At 44.0% G+C, this 23,517-nt stretch overlaps 1 protein-coding gene across 3 annotated transcripts in view; it reads right to left on the bottom strand.

The window, feature by feature from the left end:
* The window catches only part of Apbb2 (amyloid beta precursor protein binding family B member 2), a 322,787-nt gene that overhangs the window by 20,831 nt on the left and 278,439 nt on the right, over positions 1-23,517 (bottom strand). The gene's annotated exons all lie outside the window — the stretch shown is intronic.

The following is a 23,517-nucleotide window of genomic DNA, read 5'->3' as shown; positions in this document are numbered from 1 at the left end:
GCCCAGGTTCTTCATGAAGAAAAAGGGGACACAGACACGTGGCTCTAAGCCACAATAAGCCGTGGAGTTAGATGATGTGCCAGGTCTGCATCGTGAGCTATGACCACAAGACCATCTGAAGGGTCCATGTCTCAGCTGGGCTACAGGCATCTGAGATGGACTGTCTCCAACCATGAAGGGACAGTCACCCTGGGAAGGAGTTGTGGCCCTCTCTCCCACTTCCTGGATACCATCTCCCATAGGATGACAGAGTCCCCCCCAGCTCACGTCCCTTCAAACCACCTTGGTCCCACCTGTCAAAGCCAATCTCTGGAGCCAACTTAGCTTAGCAGCAAAGGACCCAAAGGCCTTGATTCTGTTTCCAGTTTGAACAAATGGCTGTGCAACCTCGTTCAAGGAGTTGACCCCTTCTGAGCCTTGGGTTTTCCGCCTCAGATGAGAGCGTTCTGGCTGCTTCATAGTGCTCAGATTTTTATCAGAAAAGGATGTAAGTGCTTTGACTCTCACAGCAGAGAACAACAGGCAATGTTCTTTGAATACCTTTTGACTTATGCCAAAGCCAAAAGCTTTTAATTTCTTACTCAACAAAATGCCTAAGTCAAGTATAGGATAACCCCTGCCCAGGAGTCAGTGCTCTGCCTCAAAGACCCGAGGACACAGCCTCTTTCCTGTGTGTCTTATTATTGCCGCCTTGGATATCTCAAGTCCGACTCAACTGCTAGTGAGTTGCTTAAGGAACTCAGAGCCATCGTGTTCCCCCTGAAGGCAGAACTTGGAAAAATGATACTACAAACTTTGATCAGTTACTTCTTTGGGGGGTTAACAGACACTGCTTGATTTTAGGGTGAACTGAAAACCAGCCACAAATAGAGACTTGAAAGGATCTTTGAAATGTCATTCAAAAATCCAGAAGAGTCACAGACAGTGGCAGCTGCTCCACCAATTCAGCACCTTATAAATTTGCTGGGGGGTGGGGCGGGGGGGGAGACCCATCAGCTCAAAGTTGGGCTTCTGCACAAGACCAGCCATTCTGAGAGCACAGAGGCTAAATTTAGAGTCAGGCACAAGTGTCCTCCCTCCTCCCTGTACAAGATGCCAGGGAAAAGAATGAAACCCCGAGAGGAATTCCACAGGAGCCGCACACCCTGAGGCTGCTGGGCCAGCTTGCTCTTGGTGGCTGCTCCTTAGGTAAAGGAAGACGGCAGTAACTGGCAGGTCTTGGAGTGTGTCACTGGGTGACCAAAAGAATAGCAAATACCTAAAAAATCCCTACCATGATGACACACCAGGATGGCACTACTGTAGCTTTCGGGAAGTACATGCCATCCTCTCCTGTTCCCCGGCACGGTGACCCCGTCTTAGGCCAGGCACTATGGTCCACTTTCCACAACTGAGCAGGCGAGGGCAGGGCTCACCAGTGCCCCAGCCCGCTCCACTCCCTCCACTCCTGCAGGAGTGCTTTTGGATGCTGTTGCTTGCTACCAGGGGGCCTGGTTATTCATTTGTATAACAATGAAGGGCAAACTGTAAAACTTGAGGCCCTGACTCAAGTCTGTTTTCCTCCCCCAGTTTCACTTCCCACCCCCCACTTTGTGATTGACATTTATTAGCTGTCTGTCCCTGGCCGACCCTTGGCCTCTTTTTTCTTCAGTTTCTTCATCTGTAAAATGGACACACTAGTGGTCTTCCCATCCTCAGTGAGTGTGAGGAGTAAGTGTGAGTTAACCTACAGGGAACGCGAATGTTCCTAACTTCCTAATGTTTTTTTGAATCACGGAACCTTTTGGTGATCCACTCCAGATAAAAATGTGCGAGAACTGACAATTTTATGTATCATCTTGAAGCAGGTAGAGGTAGAAAGGTTTGTTAATTCCTGGCGCTCATTCTGAGACCCCTGTAGACTCTGTACCCTGCAGGTGAAGGACCTCAGCATTGAAATGAATACCAAATTTATGCAAATTTCCCATCTGGTTCCTGGTGGGATTCAGAGGATTCAGCTTGGATAAAGGGTCTATCCTTCCAAGGACCAACGGGTGACAGAACACCTGCCCCAGACCAAGGGGCCTCCCTTCCCAAGCAGGCCTCCTCCCACCTGCTCCTGCCCACCAGCACCGTGTGGCTACTTATTAACGCAGGAGCAGGGAGCTGGAAGGGAGCTGGGGAGTTCCAGGGAGCTAAGTGTGATGCTGAGGTTTCAAATGGTGCAGGGTTATTGAAATTCAAGGCACATTCTTCTAAACAAAGGACCTTCTCAAGCCACTGGAGAGAAGACAATCGTTACCTGTCAGCTTACTGATGAGGGGGAAAAAGAATATTTAAAGCAACCAGGAAATGAATCTTTTTTTTTTAAAAAAGCCCATCTTTGAAGAGAGCAAGAATGAGCAAGCCTCAGCTTTCATCTGTGCTGTTACAGTTTAAAACAAAACAGAAAAAACCTTGCTCCACTGACTGAGAGAAAGGATGTGCACAACTTAAGCTGAGTGAGTGTCACTGTTGCAAGGCAGGAGCTTAGGGTACTGACAAATCATAAAGTTCCACAGGTGACACCTGGATCGGGAAGCCACAGGCTGGCTGCCTGCCTGAGGGCAGAGACCAACACAAAAGCCCTCCCACCAGAAGGCCCATCTGACACACAGACCTCGGGTAGGGAGCAGGGAGGACTACAGCTTTCCCAAGAGGAACAAGAAGTAGGGCAGGAGCCACTCGCAGGTCATGGAGAGGACGCCTAGGCAATCCCAGCACCGGCCCAAGGTGCGTCTCTGCCTCCCCCTCTCCTGATCAGCTGGCTCGGCTCAGGATCCTGCAGAGGTGGTCCCAGATCTCCCCTGCTCTCTCTGTCCCTTCGGACTTCGGTTCCACTATTGCTGTCACTTTTGACAATAATGACATGCTGTGCTTGGTCTAAATTCCCTTCCCTATATCCTGTTACTCTCAGGCCTACAGTTGCCCTCAAACTTCCTGCCTCCCCCCACGCCATCCACACAGGACCCTTGAACACACAAGCCTCTTCCTACCCTGGGGCCTCTTTGCTTGCTGTTGCCACTGCCTGGGCTGCTTGTCACCCCAAGTCCCTGTGAGGCAGATTCCTCCTGATCATCACCGTCTCCAAAAGACCCCTCGGGGACCCTGACTTGGCCAACTCTCACGACCACCTCCAACGGCCCTGCTTATTCGCTCATTCTCTCGCCTCACAATAAAAGGACAGACCGTGTGAGCGAGAGTGTTTCTGCCTTGGTCATGCACCTGGCACAAGCTGACATCAAGGGGCATTTTTGAAAGAATGAGCCCATTATCTGAACAGGATGAGGTTGGGCAGAACCTCAGGAACGAAGCCGAGGCAGCTGGCTGGATCCCTCTTCCTCCTACTGGTGTTTATGACAGGACAACATTTAAAAAATGACTTTAGTTCACATTCCATTTTCATGTCATCTGAAACAATGCTAATAAAACATATATTTCATCGGAACGGGCAGGAGGCAAGTTCTGGGAAGACCATTAATCTCTTGTGACTCTACTTGAAAGCAAAGCAAATCTGTTCTCCGATCACCTCCAGCAGAAATGACAATGATGTTTCCAGGGCCCCAAACCAGATTCCTTCTTTGGGACATTTGTCTGAATGAAAAACAGCTTCTCTGCTCCTAGAAATCAATATATGAATTTCCCTCGTCTATTGATTTCTATGAAGATTTACCGACTCTTCAGATACTTTTTATTTGTGTTGTAGGAGAAAGAAACCTTTGCTTATCACTTAGGGAAAAGACCCCAAACAACATCCCACACACGCTGGGGCAGCAGACTGACTGAAGGCCACACAGAGCACCATCCCCTAAAGGGGTCTGGAACCCCCCAAGGAGCCATTACCTTCTTGATATGGCACAAGAGAATATAATATTTATTTTTTCCTAATGAGGTTATTTTTATAGTCTCTTATTCCAGCATCATTTGTTTTCAATCTAATATGATCAAAAAAAATCTTAAGAAAACCTATCATGCTACCGCCGTTCCACCCTGTTTACTAATTGGGTTTGCCTTCCTGCTGCTAGTGTCCATATTCATTCACAACTAGAATAAGTGTAAAGAAGAGGCTCATGTGCGGGTTAAACAGACTGACCTTCGGCAGGAATTCCCTCTGGGGACTGGTTTATAGCACACCACAGAGCTGGCCAAAGGTGACCGAGGCTTCTTATTTACAAAAGACAAGAAGTCCCTAATTTAACTTGTGTTTCACTCAGTTCTTCTGGATCAGGGATTGGCAAACTATGACCAGCCAAATCTGCCCCTCTGTGATGAGGCAACACTGGTACCCATACTTATCTGCTTGGGCATAGGCTAGGGATGCTCACAGGCTACAACCACAGAGCTGAGTAGCTGTAACAGAGACCATATGGCCCATGGCACCTAAGAAAATTACTATTTGGCCTTTTTTTTTTTTAAATATCTATTTATTTATTAGTTCTCGGCGGACACAACATCTTTGTTTGTATGTGGTGCTGAGGATCGAACCCGGGCCGCACGCATGCCAGGTGAGCGCGCTACCGCTTGAGACACATCCCCAGCCCACTATTTGGCCTTTACAGGAAAAGTTTGTGACCCCTGCTGTAGGTGATGATCTGATTCAGGTGTGCATCATATAATGTAGAAAAGCACTGGTTAAATAGTTTGTAGATCCCAGTAGAAAATGGAAATGCAAAACTCCCTGTTAAAATATTATTAAAAATTTTAAGATGGTAATAGCAGAACAGAAACCAAGTAGACTTTGTGATTGACTACGGTGGTGGAGTAAGTCCTGACAATGATGACAAATTCCAGGACTGGCTAGAAACTATTCCACTCATGTGTTAGTCTGCTTTGTGTTGCTTTAACATAATACCTAAGGCTGGGTACTTTATACAGAAAACACATTTGTTTAGCTCAGAGTTTGGAGGTCCAAGAGCATGGCACCAGCATCTGTTCAGCTCTGGTGAGGGCCTTGTGGCTACATCGAAATATGGTGGATAGCATCATGGTGGGATTGAACCAGAGAGTGCTTTCATCTCACATCCCCCCCAGGGAATGCACATTTATGTCTTCTTTCCTAAATTACTATTTGGGGAACCACACAAGACAGGAAGTGAGATTTAGGAGAGGGGCCAGGCTCACTTATAAAAACCCACTCTCAAGGGACTTCCCTTAAGACCAACATTAATCCCTTCAAGAGTGTTGAACCCAAGACCTAATTTCAGGGCCTACCTCCTGAAGGTTCCACCACTTCCATGTCACCATACCAGCGACCAACCTCATGCACCTTTGGGGACACCCTCAAACTACATCCTAACCATAGCAACCAAGGTGCAGAAATAAGATCTTTTCCAATCTGCAAATTCCTTAAAACCCCCAAAAAATCAGGTTGGTGTGCAGCTTAGCGGTAGAACTCTTGCTTAGCACTCATGAGGCCCTGGTTTCGATCTCCATTATTACAAAAACCAAAACAAAACAAAACAAAAAACCTTTTGCTCGGCTCAAATCTTACATGAATGGCCAACATGGGAAACAGCATCCATGTGGATCTTTGCCCAGCTATGTTCTTTCACAAAGGTCACGAGCGGGCTGTGACTCTTAGAAAGTTTCAAGGGGGAGAAAAATGAAAAACAAAACCCACCAGAATCCTCGAAAACAGCATTTTCAGGTACTTTGGCAAACAGATGCATGCTTTAACGTGACAGAATCAGGCCAACGCAGCCCCAATTGTCAACTGTGCTGGCGGCAGCTGCTTTTCCCTATCATAATTATTTCAACTGTCATAATTTATTCATCCCCAGACAAGCCTACATGTTGTAGGGTAACCAGTCCAGGCTTCCAGAACAGGAAAGGCTGGCAGCCCCCATCACTCCTGCCCCTTCCCATCTGTTCAGAAAACCAACTACAGACGGAATATTTTCTGCATCAATATATATTTTTTTTATTCTTTTGCAAAACCAAACGAAAGTTGTTTTCAAAATCAAAGTCCCCCAGCGAAGACGCTATCAGCTTTCAAGTTCATAATTCGAACTAAAAGGAGGGGGGGGGCAGAAAATCCCTTCAGAAACTCAATACAGATGGTCTTCAACTTACAATGCTACCACTTGATGATTTTTCAGCTTTACAATAGTGTGGAAGTGATACATGTTCCGTAGAAACTGTGCTTCCAATTTTGATCTTTTCCCAGGCTAGCAATATGCAATACCATACTCTGTTATGATCGGGGCAGAGGCAGCAAGCCACAGCTCCCAGACAGCCACATGGTCACAAGGGGCGACAACGGACACACTATGATGTACTGTGTTGCTAGGCCAGGAAGGATGGTCAGTAGGCTAGGTAGACTGACTGCATTTTCTACTTTCAATATTTTCGATTTACCATATGTTTATTGGGATGGGAAGTCGAGGTGCATCACATTTTGTTTTTCTATTTTTCACATAAAAGAAAATGACCTGGGCTGGGGATGTGGCTTAAGCGGTAGCTTGCTGGCCTGGCATGCGTGGAACACTGGGTTCGATCCTCAGCACCACATAAAAATAAGATAAAGATATTGTGTCTACTGAAAACTAAGAAATAAATATTTAAAAAAAAGGAAATTACTTTTCTGGCCCTTAAAGATACTAAGGACTCAGCTCTCTTTGATTTGCAATACCCCTAAAACAAGTTTCATATATGAGCGAATATCAATGGTTAGAGCTACAGAGCGTGTGGAGTGTGAAATAAATAACTTCAAATGCAGTTATCAATGGTTTCTTATAAAACTGGGAGCAGAGGTAGAATAATTTCATATAGATTAAGGCTTAAACCTGTCCTCTTTTCTTATCTTGATCCTTTATTGTTATGCCAAGGGACAGAGTGCTCAAAGGTCTAATAACCAGTTGAGAAGGACAGCAGGGCAGCGAAGGGTAAAAATGTCTTGGAGAATTGGCCAAAGGCACAAGACTCCCCAGGGTATGTCTGATCATCCATGTTGCAGAATAAAACAAAATTAAGACAAGGTCTTGACACAACATAAATTTAAAGTGAGTTCCTGTATTACTTAATAACTCTGTCCTTGAACAATCATTATTTCTATGAATATGTATTTCTAACGGAAATAACCAATGAGTAGCTTTAGATCACTCACCCTCCTGCATCATCTATAGTCAACTCTGTTAGTTCAACCTCCAGTATTTCCTGACCCACCGGCCTCCCTTCACGCCCTGTACCATGGTGCCGTCCCTGACCAGTGCAGGCGGCTGAACCAAAGTCACTTGTGTGAATTTGGGGTAATGCAAAATAAAACACAGACACGAAATACCTTCACACAAGCTTTAGGATGGCCTTCCCTGGCTCCCAGCCTCAAGCTCCCCCCAAAAGAAAGCAAGAGAATGTCGTGAGAGGCTGGGGGAGGGAGGGAGAGAGAGAGAGAAAGAGAGAGAGAGGAGGAAGGGGGAGGGAGGAAGAGAGAGGGAGAAGAAGAGAGGGAGGAAGGGAGGGAGGGGCAGGCAGGCAAGCACGTTCTTGGAAGTGGGCTTTTATTTGGGGTGACACTGTTTCTTAGAACATTCTAACCAAAAAAGGCAGAAGGGGTAGGATTACAAGGAAACAGGTGAGTGTAACTCAACCCCAGCGGAACAGGTACACCTGGAGCCACGCCCAAGTCACTAGGAAATGTAGTGATTGGTCAGAGCCCCCTGCGTCAGGACTTGAAGGTGTGTTCCTTCAGGGGGGCTTCCCATACCATGGTATTGCCCTCACCTGGACCAGGTCTGGCTAACTTACCTCCTACTTCCACAATGTCCCTCCCCCTCCACAGCACTGCCCATTTCTGTATGAAATCCATCAGATCATGGCATCTCCCTGGGTATGACTCTTTAAGGGCTTCCTGTGGCCATCCAAATAAACCCCAGATCTTCAACCACAGTCCCACACGATCTGTCCCCACCTCCTCTACCCCAGCACAGACCCCTGGCCTCCTTGCTCCTGGCCCTTCCCTCAGACCTTCCCACCTGCTCCCCGCATGTCTGGCTTCTCACCCTTCAAGGCCAGCTCCACAGTCACCTCCTAGGATGGGCTGTCTCCTGGTGGCTCCTTCCACCAGGCTAGTCTCTGTTGCACCATGTGGCTGTCTGCTTCCTAAATGGTTTTTCTGACTTATCTTCTGTATCTGTGACTGGAAACCTTGTCCATCTCACTTCTTTACAAACTTCTCAAGATGTCTGGCACACAGTAGATGCTCTGTGTCTGCCGAGCAGCTTAAACCATAGATTACAAATGCCAAGATGGTCATCATTAAACCCTAAACACAGACAAGGAAGCATTTTCATCTTCCTTCCTTCATCTGCCCATTTAACAATTCAATTGCTTATGGAGAGATCCTATGCCAGGTACCATGCTAGGGCCTGAGACATTCAAAGGCCGAAGAACTTCACAAAACTGCCAGATTCTGATTAACACAGACACTGGGGGGAAAAAGTTACACTACTATGTAGCATGTGGTCCTAGGAATTTGTGGAAAAGTCTGAAAATCCAGATGCATAAGAAGTTATATGTCATCAATTCACTCCTTAAAACTCAAGAAGGGTATATAGAGAATGAAGAGGCATTTTTCAACTGGGTTCCAGGCCCCTTAATCTGGGAGTCATCTCTTAACTTTAGGGAGACGGTGGATAGATGTAGAGCTTTGCTCAGGCAGTGGTACAGAATGAGATTCATCTTCTTGGGCGTTGTTCAAGGTGAAAGCTCCTTGAAGTGAGAGCAAGAGACTGTGTAAACAATGCCATTGTTCAAACTCTCAGCTCTGGCCTTCTGTGCTGCCTTCTCTGAGAGGTATGATCAAGGGAAGGAAGTTCAAGACTGACTCCTGTGCAGAACAACACTCTGGTAGGATTACTACTTCTGCCCTAGGAGTGGAGATGATCTGAGTTCCACCTGTTTGCACCTACAGCTCTGGGCTCAGCTGACCTCCAGGGCAGCAGCCAGCAGCAACATCAGTGTTATTCATTCTGCTCCCTAGGTATGCTCTCGTTCAGAGGACCTGAAATGTGCTCTATATGAGAGTTTGATCCACAAAAAGCTAGAAGTTACCTGCTGTGTTTACCACTTAATCACCATCACCAATGCCCAGCGCACAGCAGACGTTCAGTAAACACCTGTTAAATAAATGATCTCTACTATTGAAAACGTAGGACAGTCTTCCAAAGCTAGGAGAACTAAAAAATGTGCCAGCTATTAGAAAAGTGGGGTTCTCACCACTGAGCCAAGAACCACCGGCACCTTCTTTTGTGCCATGGCTGATGCTTTGTGGAAAGTCTTTCCCCCGTTAAACGTTTAATTCACATTCCATTTTGGAGAATGTGGCTATGGACAACTTTTACAAAACTGCAGCTAAAATTCACAAACACAGATGTAGGGCTAGTTTTCCTCACAATATGTTGTGCTTCTAATTTCTTGGGAAGCCCACAGGACACACAATTCCTTTCCAAAAGTAAATAACTAAAAGGCAATAAGCAGCAAAGATTTGAACAGTAGGCACCAAACTTACAAGCAGCTTTTCTGTCAGAGCAAGGGTGGAGGAGGGACAGACTGCTCCATGGTCTAAGAAAACCCAAAAGGAACAGGCAAACCCCTCATTCATGATCCAAGTCAAAGCCAGGCTGCAGCTGCAAGAGTTATAAAAAGAGGGGAAAAGACTAATGGGATTGCCTCCTCCTTCCGCCTTCCACAGAAAACAGTAATGAAGATTCACAGTTACACATTAATTAGGGGATCAATAGACGTGCTTGGTTACAATATTAGTATAAGGAAACAGATAATAGCTAGAAAAGGCACAGATTTCTTGAGAATCTAATCAAGTGTTGTAAGCAATATTTAAATCATCATGTTTTTTCTTTTCAAAAACACTACTTTTTCAATGCCAAGAGCAGGCATGAGACAAGTTGGCTGCTTTTCTACATTCTGGGAATTCGAGACATTTTCTCACATGGAAAAGTAACACCAATATTCTAAATCATGTAACTAAAATTATTTGCAAATGTAGTCTTCCTACATCAAAGGATAGTGCTTTTAATCCAAATATTGCATTAACAAGACCCTGCAATATTTTTCACTCCTAATTTAGGAAAGAAGACAGAAATGGGCATTCCCTGGGGGGGGGGGGAATATGAGATGAAAGCACTCGCTGGTTCAATCATACAACACTGGGTGTAACGGAAATGTCCAGCGCGGACCATCAATAGTCCACTATGGAACCGCTCCCTGCCGCGCTGATAAATGGGAATCAAAGGACGTCTCCCCCTCATTTCACATCCCTCAGTCCTCCTCCTGCGAGGCAGAAAGACATCTTCCAGTAGCCCACGACCAGCAAGCTCGCGACAAGCTGTCTCAGGGAAGGAGGGCACAGCCTTTGTCCCGCAGGTCTCCCGGCCGCCTTGCCCACTCAGACCCTCGACCCTCGGAACTCACCTGCAGACAAAGGCGCACCGCCCCTCCCAAGTTCCTCACCTTTGTCTCCGGGTTGGCCCCGGGGCAGGGCGGGGATGCTGTCTCCAGAGGGCGCTAGCAAGAGGCTAGGACAGGACAGGGCCCAGGTGCCAGCAAACCAGCAGCGGGCGCGTTCTTCTTCTCAAGTTCAAGTGAGCGGCTTCCGCGCCTCCGCGGGCCCGCCCGGCCCGTGCAGCCCGCCTCCCCAGCAGCCGCGCGGCTCATTGGCTGCGGGGCCGCTGCCCGCCCCCTGCGCTCTGGCCAGGTGCTGAGCCAGATGCTCATGGCAGGTGCTCCCAGCTGTGGGTCGCCCCGCACAGAGCGAGCGAAGAGGGGGCAAAACCCCCCTTCCTACCCCAACTCACACCACTTGCTCCCTTTCTGGGCCGACCACTCGCTTTTTGGATTCTCAGCACTGGGAAAGTTCAGGCTAACCCTGCTGGCGGGGGGCGGGGTTACTGCAATCCACAGCCAAAAAGCCTTTAGGATGGCACAAAAGCAGAAAGGACCTGAAGTCTGATAGGCAGCAATTTGTGAACTGAGCTGGAAGTGTTTTACAGATTGCCTGCCAATTTATACAAAACACTTAATAGTAGGCTACCTCCACACCACTTCGTGATCCCTGCTTCTCTTAAGTCATCTTTAGTTTTACAGCTGCCTTGAAGCCAAGATCACACTGGCACCCTGAAACGGTCATCTCTAGCTAAGAACCCCTCCCCCACACACATGGAGCATTTCCACTTGGCTAAGTGACAGCATTTTAAATATGAGTACAGGCCAAGCCATGAGCCAAAGTAAGAGTTTGAAAGGAAAATTTAAGATCTTTTGCTGACAATATTCTGTGTGCACTGAAAGCACTTCCCTTTTCTAATTGTTTCTGGGCGAGATTAAGTTATTTAAGTGATCAATTAAAGTAAAATTGGCAGAGAACATCAGTCACGTCCTTCTATAAAGTCCCATGCACTTCTTTTACAGAGAAAGGTATAGAAAATAGGAAATCCACATGGAAAGTCAATGGAGTGTATAACTAGGAGATTTTTTCTGGATTTGATAAAACAATCCACAGGTGTTGGGGACATTTATTTATTTATTTATTTATTTATTTATTTATCTATTTATCTATTTTAACCAGAGACTGAACCCAGAGGTGCTTAACCACGAGCCATAATCCCACCCCTTTATTATATTTTGGGACAGGATCTCACCAAGTTGCTGAGGCTGGTTTTTAACCTGCAATCCTCCTGCCTCAGCCTCCCAAACTGCTGGGATTACAGGTGTGCCCCACAGAACCCATTGGAAACTTTTTTTTTTTTTTTGTACCAGGGATTGAACACAGGGGCACTTAACCACCAAGCCTCATCCCCAGCCCTTTTTTATATTTTATTAGAGACAAGGTCTCTCTGAGATGTTCAGGGCTTTGGTAAATTGCTGAGGCTGGATTTTAACTCATTATCATGCTGCCTCAGTCTCCCAAATCGCTGGGATAACAGGAGTGCACCACTGCACCTAATTGGAAACTCTTTTTAATGTTGGTGTTTTAAAACAGAATATCAGACATCTACTCATTTGTTCAACGTTTATGAAGTGCCAGGCTCTGTGCTGACCATTTAAAATTAGGCTTTCTGGTTAACAATCCTCTTTCCAGGGAGGGCATTGAATACATGGCATATCTGAATCTATGACCACTAATACTTCTGCTATCTAGAAGAGTTATTTAAATGAATGGCTCTGGCAACCCCAAGTGTTTGGAGCACAGTCCAGACTGGAAGTGGGGCTGGGGTTGGATTTGAGGCTTGAGGTTCTGCAGCCAGAGCAGGCATCGCCAAGCCTGGAGATGAACCAACTTCATGAGATTGCACCTGTCACCCCTTCACGGCTTCAAGGCACTTCCTTCTTCACAATGCTAATGAGTCTGGTTATCTGATTCTCTTCCTGTACCAAGGTGGACACAATGAATCAGATGGGCCTGCCAGATGCCCATCGGATGACAGGACAATGTGACAGCTGAGGGTCTGCTGGCAGGAAAGTCACGCTTGATAAGTTCTTCCAACTTCCGGCTGCTCCCTCAAACTCGACTCCTCTCTCTAAATCCATGCCACCACCCTAGTCCCAGTTGCAGTAGTTTTGGAAACAGTCTCCTTCTTCCCTTCCTGTCCCCAGTGGGTCATTCTCACAGCATCTATAGATGTGTCCCTTAAAAAAAGAAAATGAACATCTGTGCTTCTGCTTTAAAACCCTGCTGGGGATTCCCATGGCATTAGAGATGATATCCACAACTTAGAGTCTCTGGGGCCACCAGAGTCTGGACGCTGCTTCTTTTTCTAGCCATTGCTGTAACCACATTAGCTCCTCTCTGCTCCAGCCTCATCTTCTTAACTAGTTCCTGGACTATGCCCAGCTACTTTCTACCCCAGAGCCTTTGCACTAACTGCTCCCTGCACTGCTTGCTTGGCTAATTTCACAGCCTTTAAATCTCATTCCTTTAGCAGCATCCTCCCTCACAGCATCGCTCGCTCTTCTTTCACGGTCCTTGTTGCAGTTTGGTATTATAATAAAATTTGGATAATCATCCGTTTTTCACCGCCTTGACTTTGTAGTGGGTTTATAAACTTATAGTAGGTTTTTTTTTTTTTTTGGTTGGTTTTGTACAGTTTAGAATTTAATTTTGGCCAAAGAGAGGTCTGGCTTTTGCCCTTGGCTTCTGGGAGTCAATCTCTAAGACCCTGGAAGATTGTGTCTGATAGGAGAGTTGTTGTCTGCCTGGGGGTCTTGGGTCCTGCAGTGTCTGTCCATCTCTGCAGGTGCCAGAGACTGAGAGTGGACCCTGGACCAGTTAACCATGCCTATGTGATGGGACCCCAGTAAAAATCTGGATACTGAGGCTCAGCTGAGCTTCCCTAGTTGATAATACTCTGGGCTTCTGTTATATTAAAAAAACAAACAAACAACAACAACAAAAAAAAAACAAAACAAAAAAACAGGCGAGTTATGCTGACCACAATCTCGAGGGAGAGGAAGGTATGGGCTCTGTGTTGGGACTTGCCTGGACTCTGCCCTGTGTGCATCCTCCTGTGGCTGATTTTAATCTGTATCCTTTTGCCATAAGGAACTACAACTGTGGCAAATCGTGAGACCCGAGGGTGGTCTTGTATTCTGTTCCTCTACATTTTCAGCAGCCAGCACATTTCTTGATGTACAATAAGCACTTAACACATTCACTAATGATTAAGTTTAAAAAGGTAACACTTTCTCTATTTTTTAAATGGCCACGTGTTCAGCATAAAATGCTTTTACATTTTAAAAAATAATTTCCATTTTGCAAAAACCTACTTCAGAGTCAAGGTCCAGATCAAATGTCACCTTTTTCCATGAGGCTGTTTTCTATTCTTCATATGCCTTTGTGCTGTCTGGCTCACAGCTCTACTTTGGTAGCAGTTGGGGGTACTGAAACATTAGTTTTGGTAAAGGACCTGTTAGATCAACTATGAGTCTGTGGCATTGGTGCAGTATCTGCAAAATGTAGGCACACAAAAGATGTTTGCAGGATCAAAGTAATTTAAAAAAAAAGCCTAGTTCATAGAAAATACATTTGGTTATGTGTGAAATTCTGGTACCTACTCCAGCTCATTCCCTGATAAATAAGGTAGTGGTGACTGTAGTCACTGAGCCTTATAAGGGTGTTCTCCATTACTTTTCTTCCTTACTAAAAATAAAAACATTCCTCAAAATTATTATCCACTTTAAAAACCTGACATGCTTTACAAACATATGGAAGCAGATCACCAAATTTTTAAGTCATCTCACTTCCTAATTAGAATGAAATATTATGGTTTATTTGCATAAGATATTAAGGAAAAACCCCCAGCCACTTATCTTTCCTCTTCTCTATCCAAAGCTAATTGAAAATTCCACCAGCATACCAATAACCTATGATGTTCCCCCAAGTAGCATAGAAAAAAATCAATTTTATTTCTTTCAGACCTGCATCTAAACTGGATAATAACTGCTATAATGTGCAACAGACATAATCCAATTTCAATTTGTTTGATTAGATGAGTATAAACATTAAACAAGAAAGTCATGGGATTGTCATAACAATGTTCACGCTCTTATCTCATTACAGAACAAAGCATTATAATTTGCTCCTGGAAAACATGCTACTAGAAAATATGTAAATACAAATTTCAACTATCCTTAAATGCTATCCACAGAGATCCTTATATTGCCTTAGCAGAAGATTAAAGCAGCTTTGAACTAGAAGATGCTTTGAATTCTCCCTGAATTAGAAGGAAATCCCTGAATGGTTCCTTCAACACTGAGACTATTTAAATGTCCCTTCACATCACACTGCATAATCAGGGCCACACCCAGGTCAGTGGCTCTCATAATGTGCATTGTTAAAATGTAAGTGCTAAGATCTCACCCCAAAAGTGTGACACAGCAGGTCTAGAGCAGACTTCCTTGTTTTTCACATAAGCAGCCCCCTGCTGACCCATACAAAGGCTTTGGAGGCAGAGTCCTGAAATTTGTTTCCAGGGAAGGGGATTGGTGCAGTGTGCAGTGTGTGTGTGTGTGTGTGTGTGTGTGTGTGTGTGTTTTAAGTCCATAGACAAGGGTGTACTGCTGCTTTCTTTATCCCAAACTACACTTGAAGCTATTTGAAGCTATTTGAAAGAGGCAACCATACATTTTTTTTTTTTTTTTTTTTTTTGTCTTTGGCACCCAGGTCAACCCTGAGCCCTTATGTTCATTTATGGCAGAATGGCATGCACCCCTGCTCACATCTACAAGGACATCAGAAACACCCACAAGGGATACATTTCTGAGGGTCACATATGACCCCTATCTTCATGTACAAGTGCACTGACTGGTTAAAATGCAGCTTTTGGGGGGCTGGAGGTATAGATAGTGGTAGAGTACTTGCCTAGCATGCATGAGGCCCTGGGTTCCATACAGGGGTGCTTATGGGGGAGAGGAAGCAGATTCTGATTCATTTGGCCTGTGGGTAGGGCCTACATTTCTGCAAAGCTCCCAGGTGATAAATAGATGGTCATTCTCAAATGTGAGACTCCACTTTGAGTAGCAAGAACCCAGATGCAAATCATACAATGATCACAATGACAAACCGTAAAAAAGAATTCAGGTCTACAACGAACCTGGACCGTGAAAGGCAGGGCGCTGTGGACCAAGAGTAATATTCCCAATGTCTCTGACAGGACTATCTCATTGCTCACAGGGGACTCTGTAATGTGTATTTGTATAAGAAACCCTCTGCTCCCCCATAAAACTTGTCAGACACAGCAGAAGCTTGGCTTGCATTCACATCAGGATGTGACCTTTATGTAAAAAGACCTCCGGCCTTCACTACCGTATCTTTTAAACTCAGCTCTCACAGAAAATTTGAAAAAAACAGAAAAGACATTCTCCTGCCCAATGGGCTGGAGTTCTTCTGTTCTGCCCTATAAAACGCAAAGGCTATGTATAATAAATGTATACAACAAAAATCTTTGTACGTGGAAAACTTCCAAGCGGTAGGCAGGCAGCATAGCTCATTTTCTTTATGCAATATTCAGCAGATCAAACCTCCCACTAGACCAAAGACCATGGGCAATTCCCTGGCATTCACCAGACTATAAAGAGATCTGACTTCTCCTCCTCCACCCAACAGTTCCCAGGCTCCCAACTGCCACGTGGTGGGGGAGGGGTGAGCAAAATCAATACCCTCCATGATTCAGAACTTGACAGAACCAGCACAGCACTCAGTTCCCAAAATGATTGACCAGCTCCCTTCTCTGCCCGCTGCTTGAGCTTCCTGGGAAGCCAATTGTAAGGCCAGCGAGGGCATTGCAAGTCCAAGGAGCAAGACACCAGCATTATCTTCATGCTCACTCAGAAATGAAAAGGAAAGGCCAAAGGAGAAACGGGGTGCTAGCAACTTCCATGATTGCAACTAGAGAGCAATCACACTTGTGATTCTGTACCAGAAGCTCAAGCTTAAACTGACACTGCATCAATCCATGGCTGGGAAGGTGGGGCAGTGGTAAGAGCAGAGGAACTCAGAGGTAAAGCCAAGGGAAGTTTCTGTCCCTATAATTATACCTTTTCCAGAATACCATATAAATGGAATCACATAGTATGGCCACAGTTCTTTCACCTATCCTAATAATTGATGTTGGGTGTTTGTTTCTTATTGCTGAGAATTCCATAGTATGGATGCAATACAGTTTATCCCATCAACTAGTGGGTGGATATTTGAATTGTTCCAAGTTTTGTGCAATTATAAGTGAAGCCATTAGTAAGAAAACAAATAAACCAATTTCTAAAAAGTTTGAATGAATACTTCACCAAAGAAGATAGATGGTTTTCACAAGCACATTAAAGATGCTCAGAATCATTAGTGGTTAGGAAAATGCTGATTAAAACCCAAGGAGCTACCACTTCACAAGGTCTGGAATGCTAAATATATCAACAGCAAAAATCCTCAAACTGTGCCAATTCCAAGTGAACTCCTATTTTGCCGGTAAAAATGCAACATGGTACAGCTACTTCAAGAGCAGTTTGGCAGTTTCTTAAAGTTAAGCATACTGTCACTTACAACCCATCAATCCTACTCTAGGCATTTACTCAAGAGAAGTAAAAATTTAGGTTCACACAAAAACCTGAACATGAATATTTAACAGCCACATTCGTGGTTCATAATTAAACTTCCCTTTTAATATGTATGGGAAACTGTCATTTTTGTTCTGTTTTGATACCGGGGATTGAACTCAAGGGCGCTTTCCATTGCGTTACATTCATGATCCTTTTTATTTTATTTTTGAGAGCCTCCCTAAGTTGCTATGCTTGAACTTGATATTCTCCTGTCTCAGCCTCCCGAGTTGCTGGGATGCTGTACTGGGCTGTGAACTGTCTTTTAATTGGTTTCCTAAACATTTTGGCTAAGCTTAACATTCATAAGCCTGGACACACGAATAATCTTTTAAAAAATTGCCAGGCATGGTGGTGTACACCTATAATCCCAGTGATTCTGGAGGCTGAGGCCCTAAGCAACTTAGTGAGACCCTGTCTCAAAATAAAAAATAATAGGGACTGGAGATGGGCTCAGTGGTTAAGCGCCTCTGGGTTCAATCCCCCCTCCCAATAATAGTAGTAGTTAACACTAATAATAGGAATATAATAACAATGATGACTACTTTAATGTCTTGGTGGTCCCAAAACTTCATTCTAGGAGCCTGCCAAGGCCTGAGTCCCAAAGGGGTATTTACACAGGAGCTGACCCAATTATGGCCGCTTTCAGTGCAAAGAAGCATGAAAAGAAACAAGCTGGAGTTTTGAACCAGAACTGTTCTTAGCCTTGCCCCTCTCTTCTCTCTACTTTCCATTCCCTCATCCATCTATGTGCCCCAAGAGGTACTAGCTACATCAGAGGACAAGAGCAATTAAAGCAGATACACTTTACCAGTATTTTGAGTCTTTAGTGTTGAGTTTAAATACAAATACAATTTCTAACTGCTAGTATTTGTTTTATGTTCACATTCAGCAGGAAGTTTCTGATTGTGAAGGGCAGTACCATTTTAGATCGATTTTGGTCCATCATCACACAGTACCTGTGTTTTAGGTAAAGCATTATTGGAACACAACTGGGCACCTTCATTTATATTTCATTTATAGATGCATTTGACACAGTTGAGTAGTTAAGTCAGACAGAATGACCCATGAAGCCTGAAATACTCACTGTCTGACTTTTTGCAAGAAAAATCTATTAACCCCTGACCTAGCAGAATGGCCTCTTAGTCATCCTATTAATACGAACTACTAGTGTACCTTTCTTAGCATAATAGAGCTACTGAACACTAACATTTATGTAGCCTTTCATATCTTCAGAGAAACTGTCATAACTCTCACACTATTACAGCAGCCCATTAGTCATGAAGTTAGCTGTTCTTATCAGGAGCATCTTCTTTTTATAGACAAAAGAAGCTTGGAGGAATAAATGAACTGAACTATATAAATTCTATAAATTATATAAATGAACAGAATTTGAATCTGTCTCATTCTCCAAATTATCTGCTCTTGTCACAAATAAACTGAGGACACGGACACCAGGACACATGCACGAAGCTGATCATTTAGCAGGCAAGCTAAGATCAACTTGAATTTTTATCTGCCTAAATGCTGAACTGAATTCAAAGATTCACACAAAGTTCACATATGAGGCTTATATCCTCTGAGTTGATGTACCCATTTGCCGTTATTCCTGATTGTTTAACCTACAAAAACTTCTTTGTTATTACCTATATTCCTTCATATATATTAATTAATTAATTATATTTATAATTGACAGGGGGGCTATTCTAGGTTTTGTGGGAAGTAAAGCTTGGACAAGTCCTAGAACTGTCTTTAAAAAAAAAATCAAAACATTTTCCTTTTGTAAATTTTTTTAAAAAATATTTTTCATTGTAGATGGACACAATACCTTTATATTTATTTATTTATTTTAATGTGGTGCTGAGGCTGGAACCCAGTGCCTCACATGTGCTAGGCAAGCATTCTACCACTGAGCCATAATCCCAGCCCCACCTTTTGCAAATTTTATAAAAACCATGCAAACTTATTTCTAGGTCTCCTCCCAAGAGCCTTAAAAGGGGCTCTACATTTTAAATTTCATTATTGTAATGGTAAATCCTCCTTTTGTATTATCTTTTGACCTCAAATAAAGGAAACTCACATATTCTGAATTGAGATCCTAGCAAAGAGTAACATCCATGGCTGAACAGACTGGTTATTTAAATCTGCCAGCCCATTCACCTCCTCTCAAAGGTGTAAGACTGTAAGCATCCATGTCTCATCTCAGTAAAGCCTAGAACAGTGGCTTTCAAATTGCAGTCCACAGAGAGAATTAGCCTCTGTTGGGAACTTGTTGAAAATGCAGGTTTTGAGGCCCCAACCCAGACCCATAGGATCAGAAACAGGGAGGGCGGGGCACAGTCGGCTGCATTTTATTAAGAACTCAGCTGATTCTGATGTGTGCCTGGTTGAGCATCACTGGTCTAGCCGACCAAGATTGTACCTTCTCCATTCCTATGGAACATTTTTTGGAAAAAAAAAAAGTGGAAACTGCATCACTGAGGCAACCTTTATAATTTCTTTTTAGGAACACAACAATCCAATGGCCAATTTTTCAGCGAGCAAATTCCAATTTTAACATTTTAGAAAAATATGACACATACAACGTGTCAGAATTCACCCAAAGGACAGAAGTAAATGCTCACAGGACAAAGTCTACTTTAATGACTTCTGACTGCACTGATGATAAATTAAAAGAACTCATGACTTATTAATCAAATGGAAATGTATATTTAAAGACTCTTGATATATTCAGAAGGCTAAATCAGTGATTCCAAACTCTGAATCATCTTAGAAGTTGAAGGAACTTCCCACAAGAGAGCTAAATTACTAACCTCAAGCAAAATTTCTTATTCTTAAAGGGTAGTGGTTGGACCAAATTGGTCCTTTTAGCCACCCAGGAGTTATTTGATTATTTTAGCCACTGATGACTTCTAATTTTAACATTTAACTTCTTATACATATAAGTTACCTTGATTTGTCCCCACACTGTTTTCTGTTAACAAAGCTGCAGTTAGCCACTAATCATGATTCCTAACCAGTATTAACCAACTCTGAGTTGACATATTTTAATTCCCACTAGAAGCAAAGATCTGTAACATTTTCATGGGCCTGTGTGGCCTTATGTGGCACAGTGTGTCATTTCCCCGTTGGCCTTTTCTTGTCTATAAAATACAAATAATGAAACTGGCCTCCTAGGGTTGTTGTGAAGGATGAAATTAAAAACACAACGAACAATAACAAAAGCAAATTTAACTAGGACAGTGACTAGCAAAGGGTAGGCAGCTGATAATGTAGGATTATTAGTCAGGCTGCCTGAAATCACCGCTATAATGAACACTTCTTGTCTTGTCCATGCTGAAGCCCTTTTCCGAGAAAGACCACCCCACCCTGTGTGGCGACAGTGGATTTCACAGGTTGACTAGACCAGGGCACGCACCTGGCCCATGCTGGGTTACAGAGGCTTTCTCTCAGGAATTTGATGAGAGATTGCACTCTCATGCTGCCTGGAAACGAGATGTACATTTTCTGTTATATGAACTATGAATTTGAGAAAAGAATGAGGCCAAGAAGAGAGGTAGGAGGCAGAAGTGAATCTTGACACTGTATCAGCCCCTGGTCTGCTCTCAAGGCTGGGCTGCCCCTCTGCCTCAGGGTTCCAGAAGACAATCAAGTTGTCTCTCACTTAAGAGCCCTGCAATAGTTTCCTGTTCTTTGTAATCAATGATCTTTGTATTAATCAAGTTTCTGTCACTTCTGTAACAAAATGCCTGAGATAGTCAACTTACATGTAAGGAGAAAGGGTTTATTTTGGGTCTCTCTTGTAGAGGTTCTAGTCTATGATCAGTCAATTCCATTGCTTTGAGCTTGGATAAGGTAGCATCTGGGCAGGAATGTGTGGCAGAGCAAAACTGCTTACCTAATGGTCAGGAGGCAAGAGACAGGGAGGAAGGGGCCAGGGTCCCATAATCCCCTTCAAGGGGATTCAGCAACAGCAACAACAATAATGACAGTAAATGTGTGCATGTCTATCGGTCAGGACACAACCAAGAGAACAAAAACTGCTCTCAATAGCAGAAGCAGAGGAACTTGATGGAACTGGTGACTCGGGTGTGGAAAGCAAACAGGGGACAGTGGGCCCTCAGAGATTAGCAACATCAGGAAGCTCTTCCCATCCCCACTGAAGGGGCCAAAGGAAGGAAGAGCTGGCAGAACCTGAGCCCAGGGGCCAGGGCCACCCGGAGAAGCCAAGTTGTGCAGAGATGGGTGGCCCTGGGAGGAGACCCAGCTGCTGTGGGTGACATCATCCAGAGCAGGACCTGGCTCCTGGTTTCTCTAATGCTTCCTACTGGCTGAACGCAGGCGGAGCTTGCAAACAAAGCCTGTAGAGATCAGAGGCCAGCCATGAGGACAAGAATAGGCCTGGGGGCCAAAGGACCAGCGTACCAATTATGTATATGCCAGACAATGTCCTCAACTCTTGACAAGAATTGCCCATTGCTGCTAGGAGCAGTGGCAATGTTATTATTTGATGAGCAGAGGTACAAAGAGGGTTAAGTAACCTGCCCAGGAATGTGTAAATAGTGGCAGAGCTGGAATTGAAATCTTAACAATCCAGTGGTGTAGCAAACAAAAGGCTATATTGTTGTTGCAGGCACTGTGTGTCTGTTGTCAGGCAGCACAAGTGCTTTAAAGATTTAATGTGCAGACTGTGTATTTAGGCTGTTTACTCACAAAGGAACGTACAGAGTGTTCATTCTGAATGTGGTCTCCAACTCTGTGCCTGCCCTAGGAGCTATAAGCTCAGGGCCCTCCTGATTCATGATCAGTTCCTAAAAGTGAGCTTTCCTTTGTAATCATGGTCATGGGTTTCTAGGAAATTAATTCTCTGCTTCTTCTCTTCCTTCAGTAGATAATCATCAAAAAATTCCTAAATATCAGATATGATGGAAGCAATGTCGGTACTCAAGAACCCACCCCTCCCTTACCTTTCCTCTGTACTGTTAACCAATAATGTTGGGGCAATCTCACAGTGTGAGGGCCTAAATGAAGTACATTCCACGGATTACCTGTTCAACAGACACTATCATGCCTATGCTGCCCTTCTCCACAACCACGGCAGACATGACTAACAGAGAGCAGAACTCACCTGGTTTTGGTCTCACAGTTCTTCACATTACAAGTTCCTATGTCATTAGATCAGAGATGGCAAGTAACCCATACTTACTAGACTGGAATTAGTATTAAAGTGTCCTAAAAATAAGGCCAATGTCTTCAGAAACTGCTTTATAAATAACTAGGCCAGAATATTAGTTTCTGAAGGTAGACAATGAATATACGGTGAAACCAAAAAGACTTCCAAGGGGAAAAATAAGTTTTAGTATTTCTTGGTTTATACCTTTATGTTAGTTTCCTTGCCAGTTATATAATTATTCATTTTCTTCATAGGCTTATTAACTATAAAGACTACCTATCTATAGTTTAATTACCAAATACCTAGTATTTAGTATACATTAAAACTTATTGGAATTCATGAGCACTAACATTTCAGGTTCTAATAACTAGTTTAGAAATGGAAAAATAAGAGGTCAGAGAGTGAGCAGCCCTACTGTGTGTGTATCTCCTGAGATGAACAAACATGTACTGTATTCCTCTAGCTTCTGATTTAAATGGCAGTGAGAAAAAATATTCAAGTGTCTAAAAACTTAAAGAGACCACATTATATTGTACATTATTTTTGGGGAAAGATACAGTTCTCTGGCAACCAATGGTCCACCCATGAAATGAAATACAAATGATTTCATAAACATTATGTATTTTTTAACATCACTGAGAAAGATAGACAGGAGGACATCCTGTAGGAACCCTGAGGGCAGCATCTTCTGTCCCCAGCCCACACCCCAACACTGCAGTACAGATGAGGTGGCACCTGAATGTGGAACTTGTCAGGGGAGGGACGAGCTCTCCTTAGCAGCTTGGTGTCTGTGCCAGGTTCCTCCTGCTTCTTATCTCACAACACAGCCGTAGGTTCTAACACTGTCACCTCTACCTAGAGGGCACGGAGGTGCAGGAGGCACGGGCTGCCCAGAGTCACAAGGCCAGAGAGAGGTAGATCTCAGAATCCACCAGGGTTGAATCTGGCTCCAAATACCATATAATCTGTACCACCCAGAGGGACAGCGAGGTAGGTGCAGAGGATGAGGAGTGGATGAGGCAAGAGATGAGCTGGGGGAGCAAAAGGGGTCCCTACCTTCCTAACTGATGAACAATGATCTCCCTGCCCAAAGATTAGCTTCGAGCCCCTGGAACCTGCAAAAATAATTTTAAAGGAAAAAAAGGGTCTTGGTAGAGGTGATTAGGTTAAGGCTTCTTAGGTGGGGACATTATCTTGGATTATCCAAGTAGGCCCTAAATCCAGCCATAAGTGTC

This window comes from Urocitellus parryii, chromosome 10 (genome assembly GCF_045843805.1).
Source record: "Urocitellus parryii isolate mUroPar1 chromosome 10, mUroPar1.hap1, whole genome shotgun sequence".
NCBI classification, from domain to species: domain Eukaryota; kingdom Metazoa; phylum Chordata; class Mammalia; order Rodentia; family Sciuridae; genus Urocitellus; species Urocitellus parryii.
The sequence above is the reverse complement of the archived record's forward strand: the minus strand, read 5'-3'. Positions and strand labels throughout refer to the sequence as shown.